Consider the following 11,183-nt stretch of genomic DNA (forward strand, 5'->3'; position numbering starts at 1 on the left):
ATTTCGACTTGCAAAGTTCAAGAGCGTCTTGAGAAACCCCCATTGTATTATTTGCGATAAAAGTCTCACGTGTACCATTTATTCCAAGATACAAAGAAAGCCCGAGAAATACCAAAAGAACCATGTGACTAGCACATTCGCGTGCAGCGAAGGTGCTGCCCTCAGCCGTGGTTTGAGCGAAGGAAATTAGCTGCGGCCGCGACTCGCCGGCTCCATTGCAGCGGTAGGCCGATACGTTGGCGGTGGTTTCTCGGCCTGCCTCGGCCACTTGGCGCGCGTGACGGTGGAAGTTGTAGCGAACGCGGAACTCATTATTAGTAAGAGGCGTTTGTGAGGTGATAATATTAAACGGTCACGTTCCATTGTGAATAATAATCAAGTGGTATAATAAATGCTAACCTTTCTGACAAAGCAGGACCACTCGTAACGTTTCCTCGCGCTGTGGCGAATGCTGGTTTGCATTTTTGCGAACAATACAACTAATTTTGAAGCGGAATGTGAAGATTTTGTAACATCACGTGCAGAAACATCGTGCTTTCCTTTTCACGTTCATCTGTCCGGCGCGAGCGTGGAGTGAATTATACCTTAAATGATTGAACACAAATTACATCTGGTGAATTCAGCTCGTTAACAAAGTACTTTGAGAGAGATCTTCGTGACTGCGCTGCTGGCGAAGAGCAACAGCAGCAGCGAGCAGATATACACATGAATAATGCTACATTATTTATGTTTAGTCTGGTTGAGTTCGGTGACACTACCTCTTCTGCTCATTTTTTGGCGTCCGGTAACGAGTTAACGAGAAGATTGGGTAACGAGATTGGGTAACAGTAACGAGTTAACGAGAAGAACTTATTACTAGTAGTAGACAATGCTAGTAACTCGCAGGTGAGAGAAGCATGAATCCCATGTGAAGCGTTGTAAATGATGCTGTATGAAGTCCCTCAAGTTTGACGGTATATACAGGCGAAACTGCGGTGAATTGCTGATTCAGGAAAACGAAAGAGGCTGTCAGCGGGAAGAAATTGACCTGTTTGCTAGAGATTTGCTTGGGATTTGCTATTTGCTACAGATTTTGGTCTAGGAAAACGAGTTGAACTAGAGTTGAGCTGTTTGCTAGAGATGTACTTGATATTTGCTATTTGCTACAAATCTTGGTCCAGCAAATAGAGTACAGCTAGAATTGAGCTATTTGTTAGAGATGCTAGATATTTGCTAGATTTTCCGTTAGCTACAGATCAGCGATAAAAAGTTGAGCTATTTGCTAGAGTAAAGTAAGGTGTGCAAACATTGGGAACGAGCGAAGAGAACTATATTACAGAAGTGCCTTTTATATGTTGTGTGTGGTTCAAGGTGCGGTTACATGTGGGTCCCTTAGCGAAGCATTGCTGCTCTCCGCTTCCATATTTTCTTTTATTTCCCAAGAATACCCTTACGTACAAAAGGACAAGGGGCTTACATATTAAAGCAAAAATTTCCTCGGGCAGAAAGTCTTGGAGCGAGTCCATGGATCCGACAATTTGGGTCAGGTGGTCTGTTGTGTCTGTGCTTACACGTGTCACTTCCTCCCGCGATGATGGTGTGCGAGTGGAGTGTGTTGGTACTTTACAACATTTGCCTGTCTTTTTCATAAATTTCAGGTATGGGATTCGGCGCCCTCCTCACATCCTTCTCAATGTACACGTTGACGTATTTTGAGAAGTATCGGGCAGCGGCAACCACAGTGGAGCACGCGTCATGGAGCGCGGCTGGTCTCGTCGGTCCGTCGCTGATGTCCGCGGTCTCTAGTTACTACGGCCTGCATGGGGCTCTACTCCTTAGTGGGGCATTCATCATTCAGAGCGCTCCACTTACTTTGCTGCTAAGGCAGCCTCGTCCTATGCATATCATGCCGAAAAAGCGTTGTAGCGAAAATGATGGTGTAGCTTCAGATAACAGCCAAAGATAAATTCATCATTAGAGTGCACTGCACGGCCTCTGTCATCGCAAGGTAGTCCAGCATCATTGCAGACTCAACAACCAGATACGCGACAATTCGTCAACTTGTCCATGAAAGATACGAAGGCATTGTTCAGCACTCTGGAATTTTGTCTTGGTTGCTTTGCTGGTAACATTTGATTGGTCCACCTCAGTGCATGGTACAACGGCTGTGGACTATGGACAGGCAAAGGGAACAGCGATCGAGGATGCAAAACACGTTTTAACTGCTGGGGCTTCTCGGTCATCTCGTAGGTCACACAATAGTGCCATTCGCAGCAGAGATAACACCGTCTAGTCGATCTCTATTTGCTGTAGCCGCCCTTGTTACGTCATTCCTTTTGTTCTTAGCACCGTCAATATTTCAATCTTTCGGGTGCTTTGTTGCCCTAAACATCGTCCTTAGGGGGGATCGGAGATCTCTGTTCGTTCCGCGTTCGTTCTGGCTGTGTTACGTCACAAAAGTGGGCGGTCCGCAGCTCTCTTCCGCCGAGAGGAAGAGGACAGCCAATCGTCAAGCGGTGAGTGGCGAGCTTTCCGGAAGTAGACGCGCATCGTTTGTCCTCGGCAAAGGGATCGAATATTTCAAAACGAAGTGTGTCTCGCCTTCTAATAAACGAAAAGATATTGTTTTTCTTTTCAAGCTCAAGCAGTTTCTGAAACAGCAATAGCTTTGAGTGCTGATATTTATAGGTGTTAGTTTTTCTAACGTGCTTGCTATGTTAAGTCGCGCACGCGAAAAAAAAGAGAAGTAGCGGTTGGCGCAGTTTTTCAAAATGTCATCCCACCGGAATGTCTGGCGTGGCTCCCGGATGTCGGATCGTCAAAGGGAGCTTCTGCTGGCTTTTATAAAAGAGCACCCACAGATACCTACGCCGTCGCGCCCGCTGAGCCCCTCGTTCACGAGTGAGGACCGGGACGACATCTGGCAAGAGCTGGTAGCGCTTTTGAACTAAGAAGCCCCTGCGCGTAAGACCACACCCCAGTGGCAGGCCCGTTCATTTCGTTCGCAATGTTCGTTTCGAGAACTGAAAGTGACGCCGCACTCGCTTATGGCTTCAAACGCATCTCGCACCTCCAACCGCAAAAGAAGCACACGTCGCAAGCACCATTTTCTGAAAATCAGCTGTTGCGGCAGCCGCAACCGCCGCATCATGCCGTGCGAAGCCGTTTGTTCGCTCGGAAAACGCGTGCGAACGGCCTCGCGATCCGTTCGTTTGTAGCAGACGACATGCTCGTTATGACGCGGTATGACGTCGCCAAAAAATAAAAGATCAAGCAAAAAAAAATGGCTACGCCCCTTAGAGACGTGGTTTTTTCCGGCTTCGGCTAATCGCGCGCGCCGCCAGAATGGGTGCAGAACGAACGACGCCGAACAGAGATCTTCAATCACCCTACTAGTTTTGACGCGATATGACGTCACCAAAAAAGAAAAGATCAAGCAAAAAAAAAGAAATGGTGACACCCCCCGGCCTTGAGTGGCGTCTCCCGCTTCAGCCAATCAGCGCGCTTGTTCTTCCCCAGGAGAACGAACAAGCGGAACGAACAGATCTCCGATCGCCCCCCTTGGTGTTTGTCATGGCTATGTGTCATGCATAAGAACGGTCCTTATACCTGAATATTTGGGCATTCAGTGTTTGCCTCTTACCCGTGGAATCGCGGGCTCATTCCTGCTACCAATATCACTCAGCGGCCCTACGATTGTGCGTAAGTAACCACACTTTTATTCTTTTGTCAGATAATTTGTATGCTAATTCGTTTTTTGTTCGTTCCATCAGCTAATGGAATTGCTTATGAAGTGACAAGTGTGCTGTGCCAATGAAGATGTGTGATGTGTGACTTCATGATGCCAGCTTCTTCAAAGTTAATTTTTCTCTTTCGAGACACTGCTCCACGACCTCCCCTTTTATTTTTTGTCGTACGCCTGCGCATTTAGCTTCTAGAGCATGACTCAGGGTTTAGATTATCTTTATGAAGCCTCCCATTTGTAATTTCTTTAGGTGCATGTCGTTCACTAGTGAAGGCAAATGGTTCAGTTAAACGCCACTCTGAAACCAGACATATATTGAGGTTGGCTATGCGTTCAGCTCTGAATATATGCCGAGCTGTCTGGGCCATTGCATTAAGTATAGCGCGTAATGGCACTTCATTTGTTTTATGTTCAACGTCACCAGAATACCGAGTGAGAAGCGGCAACATACAAGCAAAAGAACCAATGTAGAACAATAAAGGAGTATAATATAAATTCCCGAACTCCAAAGTATTTGCAGTCTTGCGGATAATGCACACAAATCATGCAATATATCTCCAAATGCCTCCAATTTGAGCTCAAATATGTCCAGAGAATTGATTGTGCCTTTTACTTACGATGGCGTCAGATAGGTTCTTCCTGTATAAATACGGGGTAAGAACACTCGGGTGTGGCCGGAATGAACGTCAACTTTAAGATGGTGATAGTACTGACGAGACGTTTAGAGCGGGCTATGAAATTGTTGGCCATGAAGCATACAAACATGGCGCAATCTACGAAATATGCTCAAAAGGCATGTCTTTAGACGTATCCAACGTGAAGGCAGGGATTTGTTGGCTTCTACTAATGCTATTGTTGTTTATTTTACACAAGTACCCTAAAAGCCCGTGCAGCCTTTGCATAGGCGGGTCCAGATAAGATCGAACGCAAAGCCCCGCTCACTGTTGCTGGTTTTGATTATAATATTGCGATGGCAATTCTTTGGGCACTCTCGACGGTTTTGTGCCGTCGCCGTCATGTTCCGTATAAATTTCAAATCGATAAGATCCCCTCGCGCATCGTAACTCTGGTAAAAGCGCGTGAGTGTGGGCGACGTGCCCGTCCGAAGCGGAGAAGAAATGAGCCTGCCATTTCCGCCAAAACGGAGGGGCATGCGATAAACTCAACCCGCGTGCAAGACCTTCCGTTGATTGCTCCTCATGCAGACAGAAAACGCCCCGCCCTTCTTTCCTCGGGCTACATAGCGTCGGTGCTGCCATAGGGGTAGAGGTGGCTTCGCTCGAGTAACCCATGCGCTATGTCTGCAGACTTCACCAAACGGCTCGCATACTCATCTACGCGCTGTGCGCTCACCGCTTCGCGCTGAGACAACAGACTGCGCCAAAACAGCTTATATCTCTGGAGTCGCGGTTATCCCTTACACCAGTGTTTTTCACAAGAGCTGTTCAAGCCTAGGTCAAACGGGCGAAGTACCGTCCAGCAGACAAGTTTAAACTGTGCGAAGAAGACAACACGTAATAACGTGGAAACACGCATACACGCAATGTGTTCTGTGTGGCTGCGTGTTTCTGTTCTCTTGAGCGTTGTCTTCGTGCAGTTTAAACTTGTTATGTTGTTTTGTGAAGTCAAGTAACACGAAGTCATGACATGACATCGTCGCTAGAGCAAAGGTGGGCCGATTCCGGTGGCACTGCAAAGTTCGTGAAGTGAAGAAACCTTAAGATTTCTCCGATCCTAGAGGAAGTGTAAAACCATGTTGGATGCAGAAATTTGTCGGGAGGGAGGGGTAGCTATACAATCGACGTCGAAGAAAACGAAGAAGATGGAGATGGCTGTTGCCTTCGAGCAGGCCCGTAGCCAGAATTTTTTTTTCTTTTTTTTTGGCGGGGGGGGTACTTGCTGAAAGCCTCGACTATTTGAGAAAAACGCCTATTTTCATAAGTTATTTTGCATAAGTGACCATGCGTTACCAAAATTTCAGGGGGGGGGGCTGCCCCCCCCCCCTGGCCTAAGACGACTCGAAGGCAGGCCTGCCTTCGAGTCGTCTTAGGCAAATGTCTAAGGAACCGCGTCACTGTTTGTGCATGCGTTCTTTGCCACCACTGCCTCTACCCGACGCATAGTCAAGCACACAGTCGCTTTTGCTCTCACACCCTCCGTAAACTTTGTATGGGTGAAAGTAATTTATGTTGTTTTTCTCATTATCATTCCTTGTCTTTATCGAACAGTAACTCAATGCTCATTACGGTTTATCATATTGTGCTCACGATGCAATACACTGACGCAACCAGAGTTGCAAAAAATATCATTAATGCATGAGACGAGCATGTATTACTTCCACAATGCAACGAATGGCTTCCGGGACAGTTCACTCGAGTTCTTCTCGAGCTACTTGTCCTCGCGCAAACAAAAAGTGGTGATTAACATTAACAAATCTGTATAGAGCACAGTAGTGTGGAGTGCCCGAAGTATCCGTATTAGGACCGGTACTTTTTTACTGTACATAAATTATTTTCCCAAAAGACTAGTGTACTCTAAAGCATCAATGTACGCGGACGATACAGCCATATTATTCACAGGAGACAGTCTGTCAACACTGCAAGGCAACATAATGTCTGAATTGACACACGTAAGCAAATGGTTTACACAGAATAAATTGACACTACATTCAGGTAAAACGAAGTATGTTGCTTTTCGATCAAGGCGAAAGAATACTGATACGGCGTCTATGCAACTTTACGTGAACAACAGTCCTCTCAACAAGTAGATTCTTTTAAATATTTAGGAATATTTTTTTGACCAGCTTCACTGGGAAGAACAAATTCATAGCGTTTGTAGAAAGGTGGCTTACGGTTGTTATACCTTAATCACAGCACGCGAATGCTTTCTCCTCAGCGTACTTCGAACATTGCACTTTTCCTTCTGTCATTCACATATAGGCTACTGTATTGAATCGTGGGGTGCAACGTATATATACCTAGAGCCATTACTACGAATACAAAAGAGAGCCCTAAGCATAATAGGTTGAAACCATAAAAATTTATATTAAACTACATTTCAGGAAAAACAAATCTTATGAGTTCCGGCTATTCGCGGTTATAAGGTTGCCCTTTTTGTTCAGAAAATTATAAGGAATAGCTTTCCCCTCTCCTCCACTCTATTTACAATATCATCGCGAAGCACTAGACACGCATCGAATGACAATTTTAATTCACCTACAAGCTATAACTTATATGGCAAAACGCGTATTGGTATTTCGCGGGACAAAAATTTGGAATCTACTACCCTTAGAAGTTAAAGTGGCAAGAAACTTTAAGCACAGTGTGAATTTATTTTGCTTGCAGCATCAAGACATGTAAATAAGCTTTTCTTCTTTCTTTCGCCTGCACCAATCAGTGTTTTGTGCCAATTTACTTGTTATATATGTTGTGAAAATGCGATTATACACTTGTGCCTATGTATATATGTATATATGAGCATATGTGAGCAGGTGTACGCATAAATAAGTGTGTATATATGTTCTTATTTTTATATATGTTCTGCTAATTTGCTTTTATGTACTCCGATATGAACCAATCACTAGAAAATGTAGGCTAACGGTCCAGATATTTTGTAATCTTTTCTTTGATTCGCCAATAAAAATAAGACTGATTGATTGATTGATTGAAAAAAAAAAGCGAGTCAAGGTTAATCGAACCGGCTTTAGCGTATAAACGAAGCATTGATAATGTAATATATTTCCTAGTCTCCTTGTCTTTTGCGCAGCGTATTCATTATGTTACGCCAAGTTCAAGTTCCTCGTGATGATGATGATGATGCAAACTTTATTGGGGTCCAGAGAAGACGCAGGGGAGACCCCGCGCCACCCGGCTAGTCCCACCTTAGGGACCGCCAAGCGGAGCTTGGCGGCCCGTTCGCGGGCACTCTGGACGCCTCATGCTAAAAGTGCATTGTTCCAACTATGCCATTTTCTAACGATCTTGCTGCATTTCGGGTTTCTTCCGAGATTCCCTGGGATCGTATGACAACCTTTATGTCATTCTGGGAGCGAGTAACCTCTTCGCTGCAGCAATGCTCTGCCTTCTCGTGTACCGCGACTGCACCCGGCGAAAATCGAAGTGGACGCCGGACAGGTGCAACCACACATAGCGTCTCATTGTCGAATAATAAAAAAATGTGCTCATTGTTGGGTGATGTCTTTTCTTTTTCCTCGTTACAAAGAAAGCTCGCGAAATGCGAGAAAAAAAGCAGGATATAGAGCGTTTAGACAATGATGTCGTGCAGCTGTCAAGCTTGCTATTTGTGAACAAGGTCGTCTGCAGTGCGACTACAGTGAACTAGAAGAGGGGTAGTGGGTTCACTGCGCGGCAGTGGCAACAGTAGAAGTGAAACCGCTGATTTTGCCGTCGTCAGAGACGCTTCAAGTGCAATCCACAGTCGCGACACCTGTTGCGCAACAAAGCCAGATGGGAGACGCGATGTGAAGGAACCATTCGTACTTAGCAAAGGTTGACGCTTGCTTGGGCAAGTTGGTGTGGATACATTTCAAAATGTTAGCAGCGCAAGAACGATTAGGAAGGGACGAGACAACAAAAGTAAAGAGCGCTCTTTACCTTTGTTGTCTCGTTCCTTCCTAATCGTTCTTGCGCTGCTAACATTTTGAAATCAATCGTACTTACACTGCTGCGCAGCATGTGTCACAACAATCGAGGCCACTTGAAGCGTTGATCGAGTTAATGTAACGTCTGTAACCAACGCTTTCTCTCGAGGAGACATCGGCATCGTCACGCCTTCGACGCCAGTGCACCCACTACCTCCCTTCTAGTTCACTGTAGTGTGACTGCGGCCACTTGGAAGACGCTGTGTGTTACAGGTTGCTGGCGCCTCGGTCTCCGGCTTTGGTCTGATAACAGTACAATTGCATGCGGCTGGCCGAGTGCTGCCTAGGTGATAAGGCTTCACAGACTCATAAAGAAAAGGAAATGGCTTCATTTTTGCCTTTCGAAATTCCAATGCGAAACAAGAGGTGGTGACGTCGAAGCGGTCACGGATGTGTTGGGAAAAGGACGGGAACAGCTTCAGCAGAAGGTATTTTTCGGCAATCGTTACGTGCAAAATTATGCGTCTTTAGTTTTATTATTCATAAATAAGGAATAGTAATGCATTGATGCTTTCGAAAATACAAAAAAAAAAAGAAACGTTTGCCCGAATTATCTGGAGTGACTATATAATCAATTTCAAGATTTGTAATAGGAAATAGAAAAACTACACTCTCGCAAGGCATTGACGAAAAAGTGAGATTGTCAGTTTAGCGAAGCCAGGCTTATAAAAAAAAGTAAGCGTCTTGAGAAAAAAATACACTTCATACAGTCCCAGTCCTACCCTCTCGCCTAGTGGTCGTATTAGCTTGTCACCTGTAGGTTTCCATGTCGTTTTGCTTACAGGAAAGCTCCCTGCAGCTAGGGTCTGTAAAAAATTGTGTAGGAGATGTTGACGAAAAGACACCATTTGCGCGGCGTGGTCACGCCATCTCTAGCAGGCGGCGCGAAACTGCGACACACAATCCACGCGCGGTTGTCACGCCACTTCTGAGAGAGCGCTAGCGGCAAATGAAACCAAAGTCCAATCGATGTCAAAAGGATGTCACCATACTTAATTCCTTTCGTCATGTAGTCTGCCTGACCTGATTGCGCAGTCATGCAACACGTGGAGGAAAGTTTCATTTCTGTCTCTTTACCTTTCTCTCAATATATATATATATGAACGAAAGAAGAATAATTTAGGGACTCGCTTTTCTTTGTTAGACACATTATTAATGAGAACTAACAGGCAATCAAGCCAAGGAAACATAGAAGATGTATTTTGCAGTAATTTTGATGTAAATATGAAGAAAGTAAAGTGAACGAAACGACAACGACAACTAGCTGCTTGCAGGGACACAGCTCCGTCTATATATATATATATATATATATATATATATATATATATATATATATATATATATATATATATATATATATATATATATATATATATATATATATATAATACTATATTCATTGTCATCGGCTCCAAATTCCCTTACTATATTCGCTGAGAGACGCTAATATATGGTATGATATCAAACCACGCTCTAAAATTGCAAAGCTGTGGTTCTATCATAACATATTGAGCATCTGGCACCCTCCCCTTTGTGTGCTCATTTGCGGAAAATATGAGTGGCTACTACAGTTAAGATTTATCATTCCGCGATTTCTGTTTGCAAACAAAAGTAATATAATGGGATTCTTCTATCCAATTGCATTGAGGGCTCGTCATTAAAATATTCATTGCAACCCTTGAGCTTTTCTAGAGAAGATTGTCACTGGAACACTTGCATAGGAGTTTGGAAATCTTGGCTTGAATCTGGATGGCTTGTCTTTGTGAAATTTTGAAATAGATGACGTTTTAAATTCCTCAATTACTTGTCTATTGATACAGTTGCATATCACTAAATAACTTAAGGCGCTTCATTGTTCGTCACTCCTCCTAACCGAGGGTGCGCCACGGAACAAAAAAAAAAGAACAGCCAATTAGCTTGAACTGTCTAGAAGACGGCGTGCCGCAATGAGTCTCTGGAATGCAATAGGACTCCCATGATAGAACAATATACTTTGCTTTGGTACGCGAGATTACAGTAAACATACGGTATCTTTATCCCGGTTAACATAGCCACCGCAGTAACTGCAGTCTTCATTAAGCGGCAGCATATGCTTGGTCAAAGGTACGTTTTGCCTGAAGATGTTTAGAACACCAGCATGAGCAAAATTACACCATTTCCCTCTAAAGGGGACCATGAGGTGATGCGAAGCCAGAGCACATGCACGATCGCGTTCCGTTGGCGATCTTTGGGCATGCTACCGACCTCGCGTCGTGGAACGCGAAGAGGAACGCTACGGGCGTCTTGTCTTCCCTGTAGCCTGGCCGTTAATTCTCACAGGGCGAGCGGGGAACGCGGTCAGCACGCGTGCAAGAGTGAGGCAGCGTAGGAGAGGAGAGAGAGGGGGAGGGGCCGCGCATGCGCTGGTGCTCATCGCGGCGTTGCGCAGGAGAGAATTTCGGCATGTCTAGCCCGCGTTTCAGAGGAAGAGTGGAAAGGGGGAGGGAAGAGGGGGAAATGGGAGAGGGGAAAGGGGAGATCTACAGTGGAGAGGGAGCGGGGAGAGGGGCAGTGGAGAGGGTATGCGCATGTGCAGTAAGGGTGGTCACGCCGCACACCACCACCACCACCGGATTCAGCTCCGCCATAAGACACTTCGCATCTAATATGTGAGTATTTGTGCTGTCTTGCACATTCCGCCTGCACGCACGCGAAAAAAAAGTGGTGGAGCTACCCTTGTTTTGTCAGAGATAGGTCCCTGATAGGAGAGAATGCTTCAGACAACAGCGATCAAAGCAAGCACATTAGATACACCATACA

Source organism: Rhipicephalus sanguineus, chromosome 8 (assembly GCF_013339695.2).
Source record: "Rhipicephalus sanguineus isolate Rsan-2018 chromosome 8, BIME_Rsan_1.4, whole genome shotgun sequence".
Lineage (NCBI taxonomy): Eukaryota > Metazoa > Arthropoda > Arachnida > Ixodida > Ixodidae > Rhipicephalus > Rhipicephalus sanguineus.